Raw genomic sequence first — 16342 nt, 5'->3', positions numbered from 1 at the left:
ATAAACACACACATTCGTTCACTCACTTGCACCTATAGACACTTTTGAGTAGCCAATCCACTTACCAATGTGTGTTTTTGGAGCAACACTACTTGTTGTGCCACCCAATGGCAAGACAAGTTTTCTTTAAAAGTTCCTTATAGTAAAATGATTTTCCCTTAAAGGGCATATAAACAAAACAACATGATAATCCATGGATATCAGAGAAGGAAACATTTTGGAAAAAAAAATTCAAATGCAAGAGAAAACAGGTCTGAAATGTAGCTTGGAGCCATACCATGAAGAGATTTGAAAACAAGTAATAAAACCTGAAATTGAACTCTGCACCTTAACAGCAGCCAGTCCTGGGAGATGGGAATAAGACAGAGATGCTTTCTTTTTTCCTGGCACATGTCAAATGCCTAATTGTGGCATGTTGGACCAGCTGTAGCTGAGGTAGGGTTGACAGATATGTTCCTAGGTAAAGGGAATAACAGTAGTCAATATATGAGGAAATAAAGGCATGAAATAATTTCCAAATGCTTAATTGATGAGGCAGGTTTCAGTTTTGCGACCGCTCTCAATCGGTAAAAGCTCCCCCTCACTACTTGTCAGTTAAAGCTGACTCAAAGATTTTTACCTTATCAGCTATCGTTTTAGTGGTTTTAAAAACTGTGACTTCAGTCATGTTGTCATTTAATTGGAAGTTTTGGGACATCTAGAATTCAACACCTCTAAGGCAATCATAGAGTTTCAGGAAATGGCTATTATCACTGAGTTTATTGGAAGATACAACTGCATATCATAATCATAGCAGTGGGATGAGATATATTTCCTAAAGACTGACCCAAGAGAAAGCATTTATCAATAAAATAAAACAGGACAGGGCCTAAGACAGAGTCTTGAGGCACTCCGCAATTAGTTGCAGCCTTTGAAGTGAAGAATTACCTGATGTTAACAGAGAAGGTTTTATCCAAGGTAGGAGGCAAATGGTTGAGGCTGTCAAAAAGTATATCCTGGTCTAATGTAACAATAGCTGCACTTAAAGGCAACATTCACAAATGTAAACACGTTTTGCTTAATTCAGAAGGTGTTTCCTCACCATTTGCTAGCTCTCAGGTCTCTGTGTGCTCAAATCCAGTCTAATGTGTTTACAAAGCCACGGTGTCAGTAAATGGCCAAAAAAAAAAAAAAAACAGTGTCTTATTCTGGTGTGCTAGGTTATCTCTCTCTCTTTGCTCATGTCAGTGAAAGGGCATCTGGAGGTTTTAGACAACAAAGAGAATTCCAAACGTAGAAAAGCACAAACCAAGATGAGGATATTGCCCTATTCCTGCTTGGAAATATTGGAAATATTGACAAATTTTGCAGATAACTACATGAAAGTAAACAGATCAAAACTACTACAAAACTAACTAACAAACAAAGTTCCGAGTTTCTGTGGGAGTTCAAACAGTGAGTTAAACTTACAGACAAGTTAAACTTAAGCCACATAAAAACAAGTGTCATTTTTTTTCTCAAACGTACCATTCCACCATAAAAGGCACTGAATTTCAGAATGTGAACAAACCAGCAAGAACTGCAGTTCCCCACAATCGTAGACGTTCCCTATAAATCCAGCAAGATTAAACAGCACATTCAAGTTTACAGTAAGTTATTGGTAACCTTAAGGAGAGCAGACTGTGGTGCACTCTTAAACCAGGCTGGCATTTCTGTAGAACATCTTTTTGCTTAGAAACGATGAGAGGTGAAAGAAGGCAGCCTTTTCCAAAACTTTTGACAGGAAAGGTAAGTTAAAGAGTGGTCTGAAATTAAGAACTGATACTGGGATTATTAAAGTGCTAAACAATTGCATTTTTAAAATATGATTAAACAATGCCTGGGGTTCCCCCTGGAGGAACTGGTGGAAGTTGTGGGGGACAGCGGGTGCTGCAGTGAGCCCTTCCCCCTTCCCAAAGCACTCACTGGCGGTCAGTCTCCCAGTAGCTGCAGTCAGAGCAGAGAGGACACCCACAACCTCTCCACTTGGCGTCCAGACTGAAAATGAACCCAAACCATACCCAAAGCCGCTGATAATCCTGCCCTGGCTTACAGAGGGGGATGTCAATGTTTCTTCAGTTCAATCATTCATTCGTTCATTGTTTGTAACCACTTATTCAGTTCAGGGTTGTGGTAGTTCCAGAGCCTCTAGGCACCAGGGGGCAACAGTCCTTCCCAGGGCGACACACACTCACACACACATACGGACACTTTTGAGTCACCAACCCATGTGTATTTTTCGACTATGGGAGGAAACGGGAACAACTGGAGGAAACAAATGCAGACACGGTGAGAACACACCAAACTCCTCGCAGACAATCACCCAGAGCGGGACTCCACAACCACGGGACCTTGTGTGACACCATTGTGCCACCTGGTGTTTCTTCAGTGTGACTCTAAAATAAATCACTGCGTTTGATTCACAGTCTCAGTGAGATGACTTACTCTTTCTGTGAGCCAGCACAACATGTGTACATTAGGCTTGAAAAATAAAAAAGTAACTCTGCCAGTGTGTCTCTCTTAATGTCACATGCCAGTCCAAAGCCTGAATAAAAGAGAAGGGAAGAGAAGAAGAGAGTTAGCAATTCCACCTCCAAGTCTTTTGATTAAATTTGATATTTTAATATTTAACAATACCCAACTGATTTATGTAATGTGGGTCTAGACAAAGCATTAAAGTTATTTAGAGAAATGATGGCATATTTCAACAATGATAAAAATAAAAATCAACAAAAGAAAGTTCATTTGTAGTTATAAACACATTTAGGATGTTGTTGCTAATTTTTGTCTCTCTCACAATGTTATTCCTCTCTTCTATAACATCAATTACACATGGACAATTATACAAATTAGTGACTTCTAGAGACTTTACACAGCCAATATCTACTTTCCTTACTGAGGAGTTGGCAACACTGTTGGAAAGTGATACAGGTTTAAACTAGCTTTAACAGGCTGAACATTTCGGAAGTATCACAAACCAGAGGTTAAATATGACACAGTATAACGGTAATTTTGTCAAACTATGTCAAATATTCTTCACAGTTCTAGTCTCCTAAGGAAAACAACATCTGCTAAATGTGGAAATGTAAAAATTTGATTTTGCCTTTGTGATTTGAAAAAAAAGAAAAAAAAAGCAACTTCAATTGGGTGTAAATAAATATGTCCCCAGTATATGGATATATGTTGAAAATATTTAACCTGCATAGAAATAATATTTACAGTTTTACACAAGGTGTTTTAATTAAAAATAGAGGTAATAAAAGTAAATATCTTCTTTAGACATTTTGGTAACATGAACTTTTTTCATTCATTCATTTTCTTTAACCCTTTATCCTAAACAGGTTCGAAGTGGGTCCCAAGCCAATAGGTATACAGGTACACCTATTTTGACATGTCTAGCAAACATACAGGAACATACAAACACCTACTGACCTATTATCAATAGGTTGGAAAAAGGTTCATTTTGACTCAAGTCAGGAGGAAGGATTAACAGCACAGTCACATCTTTGTTGTAAATCGCCACTTACCGTGAGGTGCGATGTATTTGTACAAGGGCCGTGTGTATTTGTGAGAAAATCCCAAAATAATGTGTGCCTTTTACAAGTATTCCAAAAAAAATAAAATATTTTTGGTTAAGAGAAATATATTAAGAAACCGCTTGATAAGCATTTATTTGACAGTCGTACCCCAGTAAACATTTAGCCGTTGATTCAACGTTGAAATAACGTAATGACTGCCGTCTAATCAACGTTCTCTCAAGGTTGAAAATGAAAGTTGAAAAGACGTCCAAACACACGTCCATTGATTGTTATTAATTGGTCCCGAAATAAATTACTTGTATGAAACTTTTTTTGGACGTCCACTGACGTTATCGATTGGTCACCACTTAACTAACTTATTAAGATGGATTTTTGACGTCCATTGACGTTTAAAATATGTCCTTGACGGACAGACTACTTTTAGACCTATTTTGAACGTCCAGGGACGTTCCTTGTTTACTGGGACATTTGCAACAATCGCATTTTGTATTTAAAAAGCACACTATTGTTTTATATTCGTTCGTATTACTAGTACGATATTTATTTACTGTGCGAAGGTTGCACTAAATTATCTCAGTACAGTTTTTCCAGCTGCACTGCTGGACCTGATGCACACGCAACAACGACGTCACTTTAGAGCTGTGGAGGTCCTGACGATTGAAGTGGGCTCAGAGAGTTATCACTAATTGTCTCTGTAAATGTATTATAGTGGAACTGATAAAATGGAAATACAGGCAAAAGCTAAATTGGAGCTAAACATTCCAAGAAAAAAAACAGAGAAAGGTGAGAGACTGTACATTTGTAACATTTCAGTTTGAAAAAAACGGCTAATACGAGGCTAGGTTTGGCTTAGTTGGTTCCACATTAAAATACCTCTGTAATTTGCAGTATAGACTGAAAAGAATTAAGTTAACGTTAGGCCTAAATCTTTAAATCGAATACATGTAATAATATTGAAACTATATTAAGTAGCTAAGTTGAAAGACCCAAAAATGTTGGAATAAGAAGCCTCGCACAGCTGTTTACTACTGGAGTCAAGCTATCCGCACTTTGGAAACTGACGGTCAAGCCATCCGCGCTTCAAATCCGAATGCACGTATAGGCGCGTCATTACGGTTTTTCATTGCGGAGAACACCACATCCGCTTTGGGACAGATAGAGAGTCTGAAATCCGCGTTTGAGCAGCGATGTCTCTGTTACTAAATAAATGCACGCGTTTGAGCAGCGATGTCTCTGTTACTAAATAAATGCACGCAATGCTAAAATGGACTAAATGGGCTAAAATTAACAAGGCATTAGGAATATATTTCGTTTTAAATCTCTTTAAAGAGGCAAAACACGCTTTGATTATTTCATACATTTACGTATTTTTTTTACTTTTCTATAAACACTTAACTGGCTTTGAATAGTAATCCTGGTGGACATGTAGAAATACAGATTACATTTTACTGTCATTAAACAGAGGTAGCTCACTGTATAATATTCTCATGGATTTATACTGAATACCTATCAATATGGATTTCTCAAAAACTACCCATAATGCCTAAACCATTCCACTGTCATTAAACAGAGGGACCTCGAGGCTATCAGCTGTATGATTTTGGTAGAATTTCACTGTGTACTTTTCTCATAAACTCATACTGAATATTACCAATATGGATTTCTCAAAAATTACCCATAATGCCTAAACCATTCCACTGCCATTAAACAGAGGGACCTCTTGGCTATTACCTGTATGACTTTGGCAAAATTTCACTGTGTACTTTTCTCATAAAATCATACTGAATACATTCCAATATGGATTTCTCAAAAATAACCCATAATGCCTAAACCATTCCACTGCCATTAAACAGAGGGGCCTCTTGGCTATTACCTGTATGATTTTGGCAAAATTTCACTGTGTACTTTTCTCATAAAATCATACTGAATACATTCCAATATGGATTTCTCAAAAATTACCCATAATGCCTAAACCATTGTACTGTCATTAAACAGAGGGACCTCTTGGCTATCAGCTGTATGATTTTGGTAGAATTTCACTGTGTACTTTTCTCATAAACACATATTACATACGTACTGATATGTATTTCTCAAAGATTACCCATAATGCCTAAACCATTCCACTGTCATTAAACAGAGGGGCCTCTTGGCTATCAGCTGTATGATTTTGGTAGAATTTCACTGTGTACTTTTCTCATAAACACATACTGAATATTACCAACATGGATTTCTCAAAAATTACCCATAATGCCTAAACCATTCCACTGTCATTAAACAGAGGGGCCTCTTGGCTATCAGCTGTATGATTTTGGTAGAATTTCACTGTGTACTTTTCTCATAAACACATATTACATACGTACTGATATGTATTTCTCAAAGATTACCCATAATGCCTAAACCATTGTACTGTCATTAAAAAGAGGGACCTCTTGGCTATTACCTGTATGATTTTGGTAGAATTTCACTGTGTACTTTTCTCATAAACACATACTGAATATTACCAATATGGATTTCTCAAAAATTACCCATAATGCCTAAACCATTCCACTGTCATTAAACAGAGGGGCCCCTTGGCTATCAGCTGTATGATTTTGGTAGAATTTCACTGTGTATTTTTCTCACAAAGTCATATTACATATTTACTGATATGGATTTCTCAGAAATTACCCATAATGCCTAAACCATTCCACTGTTATTAAACAGATGGACCTCTTGGCTATTACCTGTATGATTTTGGTAGAATTTCACTGTGTACTTTTCTCATAAACTCATACTGAACACTTACCGATATGGATTTCTCAAAAATTACCCATAATGCCTAAACCATTCCACTGCCATTAAACAGAGGGACCTCTTGGCTATTACCTGTATGACTTTGGCAAAATTTCACTGTGTACTTTTCTCATAAAATCATACTGAATACATTCCAATATGGATTTCTCAAAAATAACCCATAATGCCTAAACCATTCCACTGTCATTAAACAGAGGGGCCCCTTGGCTATCAGCTGTATGATTTTGGTAGAATTTCACTGTGTATTTTTCTCACAAAGTCATATTACATATTTACTGATATGGATTTCTCAGAAATTACCCATAATGCCTAAACCATTCCACTGTTATTAAACAGATGGACCTCTTGGCTATTACCTGTATGATTTTGGTAGAATTTCACTGTGTACTTTTCTCATAAACTCATACTGAATATTACCAATATGGATTTCTCAAAAATTACCCATAATGCCTAAACCATTCCACTGCCATTAAACAGAGGGACCTCTTGGCTATTACCTGTATGACTTTGGCAAAATTTCACTGTGTACTTTTCTCATAAAATCATACTGAATACATTCCAATATGGATTTCTCAAAAATAACCCATAATGCCTAAACCATTCCACTGTCATTAAACAGAGGGGCCCCTTGGCTATCAGCTGTATGATTTTGGTAGAATTTCACTGTGTATTTTTCTCACAAAGTCATATTACATATTTACTGATATGGATTTCTCAGAAATTACCCATAATGCCTAAACCATTCCACTGTTATTAAACAGATGGACCTCTTGGCTATTACCTGTATGATTTTGGTAGAATTTCACTGTGTACTTTTCTCATAAACTCATACTGAACACTTACCGATATGGATTTCTCAAAAATTACCCATAATGCCTAAACCATTCTACTGTCATTAAACAGAGGGGCATCTTGTCTACCAACTGTATGATTTTGTTAAGATTTCACTGTATACTTTTCTCATAAAGTCATACTCAATATATACCGATATGGATTTCTCAAGAATTACCCATAATGCCTAAACCATTCTACTCTTATTAAACAGAGGGACCTCTTGGCTATCAGCTGTATGATTTTTACAGAATTTCACTGTATATGCTTCGCATAGATAAGAAAGATATTTTCTGAAGCCCATGGGAAAGGACCTTGTGCATTTTCATATCATATGGCAAAAGCATTTGAGTTACAGTTGTTTTTCTGTGATGCTTGGAAGGCAGACTACACAGCTGTTTTTAAACAGAATCTGGAAATACACAGTAATTCAAGTTCTTCATAATTTTGATAATTATTAACGTTCAAGTTGTTAGGATGTTGGAGTTGGGGGCGTTAGAGGTGGTTTGGTATTGGTTGGAAACTAACCCTAGCTGTCTATGTTTTTGAACATAACCTACATGACAACCAATCAAATGAGAGCATCCATCCGCTACAGAGCAACCCAGAGTACAGCATGCCATACTTATGTAACTGTAGGGAAGAGACCACTGATGCAACAGCAGAATATATAGTGCCTTGCGAAAGTATTTGGCCCCCTTGAACTTTTCAAACTTTTGCCACATTTCAGGATTCAAACATAAATATATGAAATTTTAATTTTTCTGTGAAGAATCAACAACAAGTGGGACACAATCGTGAATAAAATAAAATATGCAATATTATTAAGAGGGCCGAATAATATTGCATGCCCCACTTTTCAGTTTTTTATTTGATATTTTATTTTATTCACGATTGTGTCCCACTTGTTGTTGATTCTTCACAGAAAAATTAAAATTTCATATATTTATGTTTGAATCCTGAAATGTGGCAAAAGTTTGAAAAGTTCAAGGGGGCCAAATACTTTCGCAAGGCACTATATATTCTGCTGTTGCATCAGTGGTCTCTTCCCTACAGTTACATAAGTATGGCATGCTGTACTCTGGGTTGCTCTGTAGCGGATGGATGCTCTCATTTGATTGGTTGTCATGTAGGTTATGTTCAAAAACATAGACAGCTAGGGTTAGTTTCCAACCAATACCAAACCACCTCTAACGCCCCCAACTCCAACATCCTAACAACTTGAACGTTAATAATTATCAAAATTATGAAGAACTTGAATTACTGTGTATTTCCAGATTCTGTTTAAAAACAGCTGTGTAGTCTGCCTTCCAAGCATCACAGAAAAACAACTGTAACTCAAATGCTTTTGCCATATGATATGAAAATGCACAAGGTCCTTTCCCATGGGCTTCAGAAAATATCTTTCTTATCTATGCGAAACATATACAGTGAAATTCTGTAAAAATCATACAGCTGATAGCCAAGAGGTCCCTCTGTTTAATAAGAGTAGAATGGTTTAGGCATTATGGGTAATTCTTGAGAAATCCATATCGGTATATATTGAGTATGACTTTATGAGAAAAGTATACAGTGAAATCTTAACAAAATCATACAGTTGGTAGACAAGATGCCCCTCTGTTTAATGACAGTAGAATGGTTTAGGCATTATGGGTAATTTTTGAGAAATCCATATCAATACGTATGTAATATGTGTTTATGAAAGAAGTACACAGTGAAATTCTACCAAAATCATACAGCTGATAGCCAAGAGGTCCCTCTGTTAAATGACAGTGGAATGGTTTAGGCATTATGGGTAATTTTTGAGAAATCCATATCTGTAAAGGTTCAGTATGAGTTTATGAGAAAAGTACACAGTGAAATTCTACCAAAATCATACAGCTGATAGCCAAGAGGTCCCTCTGTTAAATGACAGTGGAATGGTTTAGGCATTATGGGTAATTTTTGAGAAATCCATATCGGTAAGTGTTCAGTATGAGTTTATGAGAAAAGTACACAGTGAAATTCTACCAAAATCATACAGGTAATAGCCAAGAGGTCCCTCTGTTTAATGACAGTGGAATGGTTTAGGCATTATGGGTAATTTTTCAGAAATCCATATTGGTAAATGTTCAGTATGAGTTTATGAGAAAAGTACACAGTGAAATTACACCAAAATCATACAGCCGATAGCCAGGAGGCCCCTCTGTTTAATGGCAGTGGAATGGTTTAGGCATTATGGGTAAATTTGGAGAAATCCATATTGGTAAATGTTCAGTATGAGTTTATGAGAAAAGTACACAGTGAAATTACACCAAAATCATACAGCTGATAGCCAGGAGGCCCCTCTGTTTAATGGCAGTGGAATGGTTTAGGCATTATGGGTAAATTTGGAGAAATCCATATCAGTACGTAGGTAATATGTGTTTATGAGAAAAGTACACAGTGAAATTCTACCAAAATCATTCAGCTGATAGCCAAGAGGTCCCTCTTTTTAATGACAGTGGAATGGTTTAGGCATTATGGGTAATTTTTGAGAAATCCATATCAGTACGTATGTAATATGTGTTTATGAGAAAAGTACACAGTGAAATTCTACCAAAATCATACAGCTGATAGCCAAGAGGCCCCTCTGTTTAATGACAGTAGAATGGTTTAGGCATTATGGGAAATTTTTGAGAAATCCATATCAGTACGTATGTAATATGTGTTCATGAGAAAAGTACACAGAAAAGTAAAAAATACGTAAATATATGAAATAATCAAAGCATGTTTTGCCTTTTTAAAGTGATTTAAAACGAAATATATTCCTAATGGCTTGTTAATTTTAGTCCATTTTAGCATTGCGTGCATTTATTTATTAACAGAGACATCGCTACTCAAACGCGGGTTTCAGACTCTCTTATCTGTCCCAAAGCGGACGTGGTGTTCTCCGCAATGAAAAACCGTAATGACGCGCCTATACGTGCATTCGGATTTGAAGTGCGGATGGCTTGACCGTCAGCTTCCAAAGTGCGGATAGCTTGACTCCAGTTGTTTACTGGCGGTGGGAAAATGTACAGAAACAGTCGAACAAGAAGCATATGTCGCACATTTAAAGTGGAATGAAAAAAAAAAATTCAAATTCCCCAATAAATGTGGAAATTAAAAAAATCTGCTGTTAAGATAAAATGCCGTTTTAAGGTGAACGAAAAATTTGAATGTGCCTTGCTTTGTCTAATCTTAGCATAATTTGGCGTATTCATGAATAATCTCCTTGAGTGTTAATGTTTAGGGATGCTATTAATCTGTTTTGTGTAGTTACAATAATGCATAAATCACATGTTTGTATTCCACATTATTATTAAAATTTAAATTAGATGTATTTAATATTTTCTATCTAGGTTATTTATATATATATATATATATATATATATATATATATATATATATATATATATATATATATATATATATTATTGATATGACACACATTAAGGCTGAATTGAGATATTTTATTTGTTTTTAAATATAGCTTATATATTTGGCCAACAGCCTGTGAATATGTCAGTTCTGGTTGTTGCATTATTTCACCTGTCCATTGTGCCAGCATGTCATTTCTGTATATAAGGTTACTTCTCATGTCTGTCTGTTTATATTCTGACCTGTCACCTGAAGTCATTTAGGAAAATGCAGTTCCACTTTCCTGTGAGGCACATCTGCAAAAACTGCCAGCTATAAATCAAGCAATTCTAACTCATATATCTACAGAACATAACTAATGTACTACTACTAAACATTATATAATTCATTGCTAATATAAAAAATCACAGGAAGATTCACATAGGCAGTGTTTTAACATCATTAAACATCCATAACATTAACAAAATTACACTGTATTTAGACTATTGTTCATTTGTCATTTCGTCTGAAATTAAGGGTATTAAAAATCAAATCAAATCAAATCAAATTTATTTATATAGCGCTTTTCACAACTGATGTTGTCACAAAGCAGCTTCACAGAATTCCAGTAAGACAAAGATTTGACATGAAATGTAAAAACAAATGTAAAACCCTCAAGTGAGCAAGCCAGGGGCGACAGTGGCAAGGAAAAACTCCCCCAGCTGAGGAAGAAACCTTGGGAGGAACCAAGGCTCACAAGGGGTGACCCATCCTCCTCTGGTCAATCTACTGGTGATAATAGTTAGTAGTCCATGAGAACTTCAGTGTAGGGACAGCTTCAGGGCACTTGGTGGTTGTTGGAGCGTGGGCAGCTGGTCTGAAGCGTGGAGGAGGGTCTCGACAGTCATCCATCAGTGTCCAGACAGACAGGTGGGCAGTTGTTTACTCGGAAAGATGTAAAGGGATGGAATTAGTTTTGAACTGTTTTGTGTTTATAAAGTAGAAAATATGAAAATTTCCAGAGTGTGGCTAATGACTCCGGCAGATCTGACTATGACAGCTTTAACTAAAAGGAGAGAACCAGGAGGACACACAGACACGGGAGCATCCTGAAACACTGGCATCCCTCCGCTCCACCGTCAACAAACCTGAGTGATCACGAGAAGCGGCGGGACGACAGCACCAGCGTCTCAGTTTACTATAATTCCCTGTGTCCATGGACCCCCCGGATCTGCCGCCTTTATCTATGGGAGAGCATTAGCTACCAAAAGATAAACTAAACAAATGTGTTTTTAGCCTAGATTTGAAGATTGCGACTGTGTCTGAGTCCCGAACATTTTCAGGAAGATCATTTCAGAGTCTGGGGGCTTTATAAGAAAAGGCTCTTCCCCCAGCTGAGGCCTTCTGAATTCTGGGAACAATTAAAAATCCAGTATTCTGTGATCTGAGTAAACGTGGAGGCTCATAATAGGAAATTGTATCTTGAAGATATTCAGGAGCAAGCCCATGTAGAGCTTTATATGTTAATAACAAAATTTTGTAGTCAATGCGGAAATTAACAGGCAGCCAATGAAGTGATGATAAAACTGGGCTGATATGTTCAAATTTTCTAGTTTTAGTGAGGACCCTAGCTGCAGCATTTTGCTAGTTGAAGTTTTTTTAATTTCTGCTGGTGCATCCTAACAGTAGTGCGTTACAGTAGTCAAGCCTTGAAGTAATAAAGGCATGTACTAATGTTTCTGCGTCCTGAAGGGATAAGGCATTTCTAATCTTAGCAATATTGCGAAGATGTAAAAAAGCTGTCCTAGTGATACTACCTATGTGTTGATCAAATGATAAATCCGGGTCAATTATGACACCAAGATTTTTTGCTGCTGAACCAGGTTTAACTGGAAAGTTAGCTAGATTTAAAATTAAATCTGATAATTTATTTCTTGCCACTTTTGGACCCAAAAGCAGGACCTCTGTTTTGTTGCTGTTTAGAAGGAGGAAGTTACGCAACATCCAGCCTTTCACGTCTTTTACACAGTCCTCTATTTTCTTTAATCTGTGTTTGTCATCGGGCTTGGCTGAAATATACAATTGTGTGTCGTCTGCGTAACAGTGAAAGTTAATGTCATGGTTTCTTATAACTGTGCCTAGCGGTAACATGTATAGTGTAAATAATAATGGTCCTAAAATAGAGCCTTGTGGAATTCCAAATCTTACTTTAGAATAATTTGAATTTAGATTGTTTACTTTTACGAATTGATAACGTTCCGTTAAGTAAGATTTGAACCATAATAGGGCTGTCCCTGTGATTCCAACCATGTTTTCTAACCTTTCTATGAGAATATTGTGGTCTATTGTATCGAAGGCTGCGCTTAGGTCAAGAAGCACCAACAGGGATACGTGGCCTTGATCAGAGGCAAGAAGAAGATCATTTGTTATCTTGACTAGAGCTGTCTCTGTACTATGATGTTGCCTGAATCCAGATTGGAATTTTTCATATATATGATTCTTATGTAGATATGAACTAAGTTGTTGGGCCACAGCTCTTTCTAAGATCTTGGACAGAAATGGCAAATTAGAAATAGGCCTGTAATTAGACAGTGTACTAGCATCAAGATTTGGTTTCTTGATCATAGGTTTAATAACTGCTAGTTTAAAAGCTTTGGGTACATGGCCCAGACTAAGGGATGAGTTTACTATAGTTAAAAGAGGATAATAGCTGGTAGTACTTCTTTGAGCAACTTTGTGGGAATTGCATCAAGTGTGCAAGTTGTACAGTTTGCGGAGGTGATAATCTTCTCTAGTTCTAATTGTGGGAGTGGGTAAAAGGTTTCAAGTCTTTCTTTTACAGTTATATTATGTTTTATATCATTCACATCGGGTGGCAGCCAGGATGGATTTGATCCTGTGGCTTGCGTTTGTTGTCTAATATTCTCAATTTTATTATTAAAAAAGTCCATAAAATCTTTACTGGTGAGAGTTGCTGGAATTAGTTGTTCAGAACCTGCTTGATTTTTTGTAATTCTAGAAAACACACTAAAGAGTGCTCTCGGATTATTTTTATTATGGGAGATCAGCGAGGCCAGATATGCTGAGCGAGCTTTAGTGAGGGCATTTCTATACTCTATAAGGCTGTCCTTCCAGGCAGAATGGAACACTTCAAGCTTGGTTGATCGCCATTTCCGCTCTAGTTTTCGTAATGTTTGTTTTAAAGTACGGGTCTTATCGTTATACCATGGTGCGAGCTTTTTCTGTCTTATACTTTTATGTTTAAGTGGTGCTACCTTTTCTAAAGTAGATCGACAGGTATTTTCTAGGTAATCAGTTAGTACATCTAGGTCCATTGGGTCTGATGGAGTTGGAACTGGGGTTGATAGTTCTGGTAGGTTTTCTATAAATTGTAGGGCGGTAGATGGTTTTATTATACGCCTTGTAGAATAACGAGGGTTCTTACATATATTATTAAAAAAAAGAAAAAGAAGTTTGTCCATCTTTGCTGCAGGTACAGTCAAGTCCTCTCTGTAGGTTTTAGACTTGATGTTGTAATACTTCTGTAAAAACATTATTGAGGGCAGGTACTGATGTTAGATGATTAGTTCTGGATCAAAGATGCCACTTAAACTCATCCCAAGGGCTCTGGATGGTGCTTCCTCACTCCACATTTCCACTGCTCACCAGCCCAATGCTGGGGGTCTTTATACCTCTCTAATCCACCACTGGAAATGCGCATGGTGATCTTAGGCTCATGCTCTTCTACATTTCATTTCAGAATACAAACTGAAGTTTTGTGCACACAATGGGCTCATCTTCAACTCTCTGAATTGATCTGGTGTCAACAAACTTATGGACACAATGTATTACTACGTCTCCCCTCAAGTTATTGACGTAATCCTCATTAGCACCCAGATCTTTCAGACATGCATGTAAATATCCACCTCTGATTTACTCAGCAAGCACTGCATCCTTCATCTTCAGCAAAAACAGACCTCAAGGAAATGGGTGTTAATCAGAAAGGGAATAATTGGATTTGCCGCTCTTATAAACACTCATAATGTATTTAAAGTACATATTCCCCATAAGAGTCATCATTGTCATTTTATTACAATTATTTTCCAGACAAGGATCCAATTATACAACGTGAAGGAAAGGTAGCGAAAGGGAAAAAAAAGACTAAATTGGCTATTTATGTTTATGATATGGGTGCTGTTAGTGTTGCACATCACTGATTTCCCAATTTCCCCTTTCAATTCTGTTTACTTAGCCCTAAGCTTTTCATTTCACCAATGTCACATTGGTGCCTTGAAAGGATGCAAAGTTGCAGAAATATGTACCAAGTCTTTAGAAATGGTTATTTTCAAAATTGTGCAGTTAAACTAATATTTACTACAATATACAGGCAAAAGTTTGTGGACACCTGCCCATTACGATATATGTTATAAATTCATATGGATTCTGTAATAGCTTCTTTTGGGAAGGCTTTACACTAAATGTTGGATCATTGCGGTGAGAATTGTAATGTGCTTAGCCCCAAGAGCATTATTGAGGATACAGTACTGATATTGGATGATAAGTTCTGGATCACAATAGTAAGGATTCTCTACAGGCATTTGGATATATCATTTGTTTAACAATTCAACCAATTAACGTTTACAGTATTATAAGTATTGGCCTTTAACCCTTTAACACCACAGCCTTTTATGTAGGCCCACAGTGTCTGATTTTAAGAGTGTACCAACTATTGTATTTAAAGGGAACATCTATGATTGGAGGAAACATTGTTCTCTGGTTTGTTTATGTTCAGAAGTTCTGTGTTTTTTTGGGTGGAACTGTATGATTGAGGGGGGGAAACCACTATTGTTTGTACATGGCTGAAGCTTAACTTGTCATAACTTTAACATAATTTTATGTTTTTATCCATTGTTTGAATTACCACAGAAAACCATTTGTTACTCAAGTTGTTTAGATTTATAACATTGGTGGTCTGTGTTTTCTTTCATGAAGTTAGCAGTCTCCTGAATTTAGAGGGTCCATCTACAGCAAAAATAAGTCAATATTACACACCTATGGAGCAAAAATAGAGTAATATCCTCATCTCTGTTCATGTTTTTCAATATTATTTCACAGTCTAAAAACCTCCAAAATACAGTTTTTCTGCCGTGAGCAGAGAGAGACCCCATAGCATACTGTAAACAAATTAGGCAGATTTTGAGCATGCAAACAGACCAGAGAGCTAGCAAATGGTGAGGAAATGGGAACATTACCTTTAAAGGTGCCTGGGAATGTTTAATATAATGACTTAATAGTAAAACTTAATAATAATATTAAACCGATCTGGTCATATTGTTAAGGTGTAATAGCTGTTATAAGCCTAGGGTTCAAGAGCTTAAGTCATTGCATGGTGTTTAGAGGCACTGTAAGGTAAAGCTAAAGTACAGAGAGTATACAGAAGCTTTTGGCTCTGGTCTTTGTGGTCTCCAGTTTGTAACAGCAGGCCTTGGAGCACTTTATGCTAAGTTAATTTACCCAAATATATCCACACCACAGCCCACAACATCAACAGCTCTGTTAATAGAAACCTGCTGATCCATAACACTTCTACTGCTAGACGTTTGCTGGGGGGAGGAGGGGAAGCAGTGCAATATTAACGTTAATATCAATGATCGATCAGAGGATTTGCAAGCCGGCATAAGGCATTTAATTATAATTGCATGGGGGAGTGGTGTTGTAGTGGCAGCAGGATTTGAATAAGGTCACATCTGCGGCTGACCTTGCAAGTGTAATACTATATTAAATGCCACTCATGTTAAGTG

The sequence above is a fragment of the Hoplias malabaricus genome, chromosome 3, assembly GCF_029633855.1.
Source record: "Hoplias malabaricus isolate fHopMal1 chromosome 3, fHopMal1.hap1, whole genome shotgun sequence".
NCBI lineage: Eukaryota > Metazoa > Chordata > Actinopteri > Characiformes > Erythrinidae > Hoplias > Hoplias malabaricus.
This window is presented reverse-complemented; position numbering follows the sequence as displayed.